The sequence below is a fragment of the Ornithorhynchus anatinus genome, chromosome X2 (assembly GCF_004115215.2).
Source record: "Ornithorhynchus anatinus isolate Pmale09 chromosome X2, mOrnAna1.pri.v4, whole genome shotgun sequence".
Lineage (NCBI taxonomy): Eukaryota > Metazoa > Chordata > Mammalia > Monotremata > Ornithorhynchidae > Ornithorhynchus > Ornithorhynchus anatinus.
The window spans coordinates 6340532-6348219 of record NC_041750.1 but is presented as its reverse complement, the minus strand read 5'-3'; the positions used below and the strand labels follow the sequence as shown (position 1 = coordinate 6348219).

The following is a 7688-nucleotide window of genomic DNA, read 5'->3' as shown; positions in this document are numbered from 1 at the left end:
CTCTTTTAACAAGGACTGGGGTCAAAACTAGGGTAAGAATACAGGTGTTACTCTGTGGGAAAAATTAAGTCCCTTCCCTCTATCCTCCATCACTCTCCATGAATCTAGATGGGTGTATCCTTCGGTGTATTCCTCAGGCATGTGAACGAACAGCTCGTGAGTGCTAATGACTCTTCACAGCAATGCCTAAAGAGTAATTTCAGGGGCCTAGAAGCCAGTCACTGGCTCACTACAGACTGGTTCAAATGGCACTTTTTTTTGTATTTGTTAAGCACCTATTATGTACCAGGCACTGTACTAAGCATTGGGGTAGATACAAGCTAATCAGGTCAGATACAGTCCCTGTCCCACATGGGGCTCACAGTTTTAATTCCTATTTTACAGATGAGGTAACTGAGGCACAGTGAAGTGACTTACCCAAGGTCACACAGCAGACAAGAGGCAGAGCTGGGATTAGGATCTAGGTCCTTCTGACTCCCAGGGTCATGCTCTATTCACTAGGCCATGCTCCTTCTCTGAGATAGCCCTTGAGGCTGTCTCCCTGCATTGGTGACAGCAGTTTCCTAGTGTGACTCCAGGTACTACCCTGGAGAACTGTGTTGTCCAGCACTTCGTACACTGCCTAGCACATAGAAAGCGCTTAACAAATACCATTATTAAGGTACTGCAGCCCTGTAAACCACTGTAGTTGAATGCCAGAGGCTGGGCCTTAGCCTTAGGAGAAACTACCAGAGCTTTCGAGAATTCTGAAAAGGGAAAAGGGGCTTGACTATGGGGAGAGGGGGAGTGGTTTGAAGGAGCCGGACTGACAAATCTCCTCTTCTGTTGGTCACATGGACATAGAACCTCTGCAAAAGGGAAGGGAGTGGCTCATTTTCATTTGAGTTCTTCCAATCACCTGATAGAATAGGGTGGAGAGGCAGAACTGGGATAGAACCCAGGTCCTCTGACTGTCAGACCTGTGTTTTTTCCATTAAGAATTTTGCTTTAGGGTTGGGTCCCTAAGGTTTTAACTGGCTTATAATGTGCCCGGTGCATTGAAGCTGGATTTTCAGTAGGGCACAGGCTATGTACTCTCAAATCTGATACCTTTCACATGTGCTTTCTTCCCTTAGACTTCAGGCAGAAGTCAGTTGTCTGACCATTGTGCTTGGCAAAGTGCTGTGCAGTGCTCCAGAGGCTGTACAGACCCCTTGCCCTCCACGCCCTTTTCTTCAGAGTTTTCCCAGAACTGCCATATGTTTTCCCCAATCTCTTTCCATGAATCTGCTATAAATTACCCAATGTGCCTAATTGCCTGAAAAGAACTTGGGGACCCAATGGGCTGTCTCTCTCACCCATTCCCAGCCTCCTAGGGGCTTTCATCACGCCATCCACTCCTTGCAGTCTGCAGCCGGGATTCATTATCCAGATTGGCAGCAGTGGCTTCAGCATCTCCACTGTTATTTGTTTTCTTTGCTTTCCGATGCTCCGAGTCATGTTTAACCAATGTATCATCCCAGAGAGAGTCAGAGCTTCAGAAGAGAAAACTGAGGGGTGCTTTAGATGCCCCAAGATGACTGAATCAAGATGAGGAGAAGATAATAATGAATTTAGGCTTTTCCTGGGCTCTCTCAAGGGAAGATAAGAAATTGGAACGTTTCCCATATTTACTGCCTGTCACAGAGTTTTGAGAGGTGCAAGCCACAGGTGACTATGGGAGCAACTCTCACCATCACAAGCATACCCCTTTCACTCCTTTCCCCCATTCTGACTGCCACTGCCAAAGCTCACAGCCCTTTCAATCAATCAATTATATTTATTGAGTGCTTACTGTTTGCAGAGCACTCCACTAAGCACTTGTGAGAGTACACTATAGCAGAGTTGGTAAACACATTCCTTTTTCCCTCTTAACACTCCACTTTTTGATTTAATGGTATTAGGTACTTACTCTGTGCCAGGCATTGTACTAAGCAATGGAGTAGATACAAGAGAATCAGGTGGGACACAGTCCCTGTCCCACATAAGACTCACAGTTATGAGGCAGGTTCAGAAGCAAAGGCCCAGGATGCCACAGATGTGTGGCACCAAGCAGGTTGAAAGCAAATAAACACATGAATAAACCAACTCTGAACTACTTAAATTCCAGTGTCTTCATTAGGTGCACAAAGGTAGAGATATTTTGAAGAGGCAAGATAAAGCCTGCTCCAGCCCTGCTTTCCTATGAGGCTGTAGAGTGACTTCTGAAGAGAATGGTGTGTCAGGGTCCCATTCCCTCTTCCAACAAAAAAGTACAGAACTGTCTTTTATCTAACTGTTCGGCTGCTCAGTGAATGTCCTCTCTTTCCCCTCATTTTCCCATCCAAACCCTTCTGGTGTTGGGGCCTCCAGCTATCATCCCCAAGTCACTGAGCTTCTAGGGGTAGGTTTCTGGTAATTTGTGTCATCACTTTGGAGTGGGTTGGGGTATACTGGAGGTGATGCTACTTCCCCCCACCCCCTTCCTCTGGAAAGATGCAAAAAATGCAGTTGGTACCCAGATCCCTGGAGCAGTGAAGCATGCAGTTGGAAAAAGAAGAGTTCTCCCTGGGAGGAAAAGTTTTATAGCTATTTCGCAGGTCACTGAATCCCAGGCCAGAGGTCCTATGTACCTTGGCGAAAGATGGTTTGGAGGCTCCAGGACAGATGATTGGAGATGAAGTCCTACACAGAGGAATTAATTCTAGTATTAGTGGATGGCACCGCACTACGTGCCCTCTCTCGTTCCTGCCAGTTGGGTTCCCGCTGGGGCATAGACCACAGTGAGCAATTAGTGTCCAAGGAGGAGAAGAAATGTCAGCTACACCATGCAGGGGTAGCTGGCTCAGAGTGTGAGGCCCAGTGAGCTCTCTTCTCTAGATCTCCTGGGCAGAATACATTTGTGGAAGTTTATAGGGAATCTGGGCACCTGAGAACCCACTCTCCTCTGCAGCCTGGCATAAGGAAAAGAAACCCAGACAAAACTGCAGCATTTTGGAAATGGAGTTTTTCAAGAGGAGAAGGGAACTGCAGGAGTGGCAGTGTGTAGGCAGAAATTAAGAATTCTGCTCCCCCTGAGCTGTCAGAGGATTTTATTTTAATCAGCACTAGTCTGGTGCAACCTTGCCCTTCCTGGAAGCACTGCTGAGGACAACTGAAATAACGAGATAATTAGTCCCTGGTTCAGAGGCAATTACCTTGCAGAATATTGAGAGATCCAGGCTTTATTGTGAGCGCTTGCCCAGTGTGGTTTGGCTCCGTAGGACTTTGCTTGATACGGCTGAGTGAGGAACAAACATTTCTGTTCTTAGCCTTGTCTCTTTCCCAAGCTTTTTTGACTTGGTTGACTTCAGAAAGGCTCTTGAGCTTCAGGGCAGCCTGTTTCCCTAACTGATATAACTCGAGGACTTGGGCAATTCACGTCAGGAGGGGAGAGAGTATATTTCAGTACTATAGCAAAAATGTCAAGGCCCATACACCTCTGATGTTGGGTAAGTTCTTAAATGAATCATTCAGGTATTTACTGAGTGCTTACTGGGCACAGAACAATGTATTGAGTGCTTAAGTGTGGCTGTTTTCACTTGATCCCTGAATTAGTCAACACTGTGTGCTGAGGAAATTTGTCCTAACCTAATAGCCTGAAATCTTTGGGAGATGAGCCATTGTGCTATCCATGGATGGCTGAAGGTGGTAATAATAATAATAATAATCTATTTGTTTAGCACTTACTATGTACCAAGTACTGGGGAGAATACAGGTTAATCAAATTGGACACAGACCCTGCCCCATATGGAGATCACAGTCTAAAGGGGAGAAAGAACAGGAATCTTCTCCCGATTTTTGAAGATGTGCACTCTGAGCCCCAGAGAAGTGAAGTGACTTACTTAAGGTCACACAGCAATCAAACAGCAGAGCCCCGACTAAAACGTAGGCTTCCTGATCCCCAGTTCTGTACTCTCTCCACTAGGCCATGCTGCTTCTCTATTTAGCTGGGAGAAGCAGCGTGGCTCAGTGGAAAGAGCCCGGGCTTGGGAGTCAGAGGTCATGGGTTTGAATCCCGGCTCTGCCGCTTGCCAGATGTGTGACTTTGGGCAAGTCACTTAACTTCTCTGTGCCTCAGTTACCTCATCTGTAAAACAGGGATTAAAAACTGTGAGCCCCAAGTGGGACAACCTGATTGCCTTGTATCCCCCCAGTGCTTAGAATGGTGCTTTGCACATAGGAGTTGCTTAATAAATACCACCATTTATTTTATTTATGTGTTGCTTTCCTCTGCTTTATGAACTGTTTTGGGAGGAGGATGTATGAGAGTTGGGGGTTGTTAACCTCCTTCGCAAATCAAGGATGGCTCAGTGGAAAGAGCCCGGCCTTCGGAGTCAGAGGTCATGGGTTCGAATCCCGGCTCTGCCACTTGTCAGCTGTGTGACTGTGAGCAAGACACGTAACTTCTCTATGCCTCAGTTCCCTCATATGCAAAATGGGGATTAACTGTGAGCCTCACGTGGGACAACCTGATTACCCTGTATCTACCCCAGCGCTTAGAACAGTGCTCTGCACATAGTAAGCGCTTAACAAATACAAATACCAATATTACTACTGAACTGATAATCAGCCTAGCGTGCTGCCGTGCAGGATCTTGACAGCAGAGGGTGCAACTGCCACGTACACAGGTGGCAACAAACATCATGGGAAGGAGGAGGTAGCTTGGTCTGGAGCTGCACTCTGTGGTGGGTGTCTGGGTCGTTCCCGCAGATGACCTAGCTGTTGTTTGGAAAATTTGAGATAATAACGCTATTAAGTGCTTTCTACGTGCCAAGCTCTGGGGTAGATACAAGATAATCAAATCAGACACAATCCTTGTCTCATATGAGGCTCAGTACTTACGAGGGAGGTAGGACAGATATTGTATCCCTATTTTAACCGGTTGAACAGACCAGTTAAGGGACTTGTCCAAGGTCACACAGCAGGCAAAGGGTAGAGCTGAGATTGGAACCCAAATCTCCTGACTCTCAGAACCATGATCTTTTCACTAGGCCACATAAAGGCCATAGGATGTTTGAACAAAATCAGTCCTTCTCATTTTGTATCACTAGGAGATAGAGAGCGCCGCTCAGGGTCGCAACTGGAGAGTTTCCAGTACTCTACCAGTCTCGACTCTGGGAGGCAGAGTCAAGCAGAGGCATAACCATTCCATTCCTAGCTTGGGCAGTAGCCAGTGAGTGGAAGGCAATCTGCTACAAGTCAAAACTCACCTTTGCTGGGTGGCAGCGGCATGGGAGAGAGTCGAGGGTGGAGACTCGGGTTTACTGTACGGAAGAAGACAGTGGTAAACCACTTCAGTATTTTTATCAAGAAAACTCTATGGATACACTACCAGAACGATTGCAGATGGAGGTGGGGCATTCTGGGAGAGATGTGTCCATGGCGTCGCTATGGGTCGGACACGACTCGACAGCATACGACGACAAAAGGAGAGAGAGATGATGCTTAGATCAGTGTAAAGCAACAAGAAGGGGGAGGAAACAATGCTTCTGTTCACCTAACGAGGATAATTCTAAGTGTGCCGATTCCACACTGAAAGGCAAGAGTTTCTAGAAAATGATTCTCTGCAGAAGGTAGAATCCTGCTTGGGTTGGAAATCCAGAGCGCAGCCTGCTCACAAACTGGCCTGCCTTAACGGAGCACCAGGAGGATGACATCTGGTCCTGCCTGTGCTGATCCAGAAAAGGGTGTGACTTAGAGCAGAAGTAGCCCTGACCCTCCCTTCCAGGTGGTGCCAACATACACATGAGGGGTTTTGCATGTATGGCTGTCTCCGGGGTGCGGAGAACACCTGGAACAATTGCGCCTGTGAAAAATTGGTTGGGCATGATATCGTCTCTGCTGTCCCAGCTTGTTACGATGCAACTCCTTCGGCACCAAACTCCAAAGAGGGGGGAAGACACCCAAGTCCAGCCAGGTTCAACTCTGTGTCGGTCTTCCCCATGGGTTCCAAGACCTCTGCAGAGTCCTAATAGGGACATTGTGTTCAGGAGAGTTGAAGTCAAATGAATAAGTGAAGTGACCCTGCCTTGCAAGCAGAGCTGGGATTTTCCTGTTCTTGACACTGCACCCCTGCTGGAGTGTCTTATGGACAAGGGTAAACCTACCCAGGTAGGCAGCCTAGCCTAGGGGAAAGAGCCCAGGCATGGGAGCTAAGCACTTAAATATGGCTGTTACGTCAACACTGAGTACTGAGGAAGTTTGTCTTAACATAATAGCTTTAAATCCCTGGCCCTCACAGAGGCTCACAATCTAAGACTCATAGGGGGAAGCAGGGAAGGGAATGGATGCACAAGGAAAGGTTGAAACAACAAAATAACAGAGGAAGACAAGGACAGCGATTTAAAAAAACAATAATGAAACCTGATGTAAGTTACAGATAAGGGAGCTTTTTTCAGGCTTCTCATTCCTGTGGCAGGCCAGTCCAGAGTCAAGCGGTCACAACAGACACAGCCTTCCAACTGTTCCCAATGAGATGCAGCAGCTTCTCCTTGTTCCTGCATGGTCAGGACAAGCTTCCCAGGGGAGCAGTGGGGAAAGGGGAGGCTCCAAGGGCTTCCAGGGCTTTGGCCGGCAGTGGCACTCTGCTGGTGACGAGCCAAGGTCGGTCAATGCAGTCACTTCTCCGATTTCCAGAAAAGTGTCTACCAATTCTGATATGTTGTACTTTCCCAAGTACTTAGTACAGTGCTCTGCACACAGTAAATGCTCAATAAATACGATCGATTGATTTTCATCAGACAGGGCAACCCCCTGGATCGTGGTGATGATGCCACTCCAGTCTTGGTGCTCCTTATTATTGATTTATTTAATCATTGTATCTGTTCTCATGTTCTCTTAAATCTGCTTATCTTCCCCATTAGATTGTCAGGTTTTTTTTCTTATGGTATTTAAGAGCTTACTACATGCCAGGCACTGTACTAATTACTGGGTTAGGTATAAATTAATCAGGTTGGACACAGTCCATGTCCCACATGGCGTTTACGGTCTTAATCCTCATTTTACAGATGAAGGAAAAGAGGCACAGAGAAGTTAAGTGCCCAAGGTCACACAGCAGACAGGTCACTAGAACCCAGGTCCTTCTGACTTCCAGATTCATGCTCTTTCCACTAGGTCATGTTGCTTCCACTAGGCCATGCTATTTCCAGTTCCTTAAGGGCAGGAACTGTGATTTTCACTATGTCCTCCAGGTGCCTAGAACAGTGTTTGTTTTATTTTCATGCTATTTGTTAAGCGCTTACTATGTGCCAGGCACTGTACTAAGAGCTGGGGTGGATATAAGTTAATCAGGTTGGACACAGTCCCTGTCCCACATAGGGCTCACAGTCTTAATCCCCATTTCACATATGAGGTAAATGGGGGCACAGAGAAGTGAAGTGACTTGCCCAAGGTCACACATCAGACAAGTGGTGGAGTCAGGATTTGAATCCAGGTCCTTCTGATTTTCAGACCCATGGTCTAGCACCTGAGCCAGGCTGCTTTTACATGCTACTGCTACACGCAGCAGATGCTCAGTAAATGCCACTGATGATGCTGATGTTGAGCTTTTGGAAGGTAGAGATTGAGTCTCCTCTTTAGCTTCTCCTTCAAGGGTCCAGTCCATTGCTTCAGATTCCATAGGAATTCTGTAATTATTTGCTCATTAACTG

The 7688-nt window shown here is 46.9% G+C and overlaps 1 non-coding gene across 1 annotated transcript; it reads left to right on the top strand.

The window, feature by feature from the left end:
* The first annotated feature begins 5101 nt into the window (after positions 1 to 5101).
* On the top strand, positions 5102 to 5239 carry LOC114807533. Its single transcript, XR_003755593.1, has one exon. It is a non-coding gene; the product is annotated as a small nucleolar RNA SNORA7 (small nucleolar RNA).
* The last annotated feature ends 2449 nt before the right edge of the window (positions 5240 to 7688 follow it).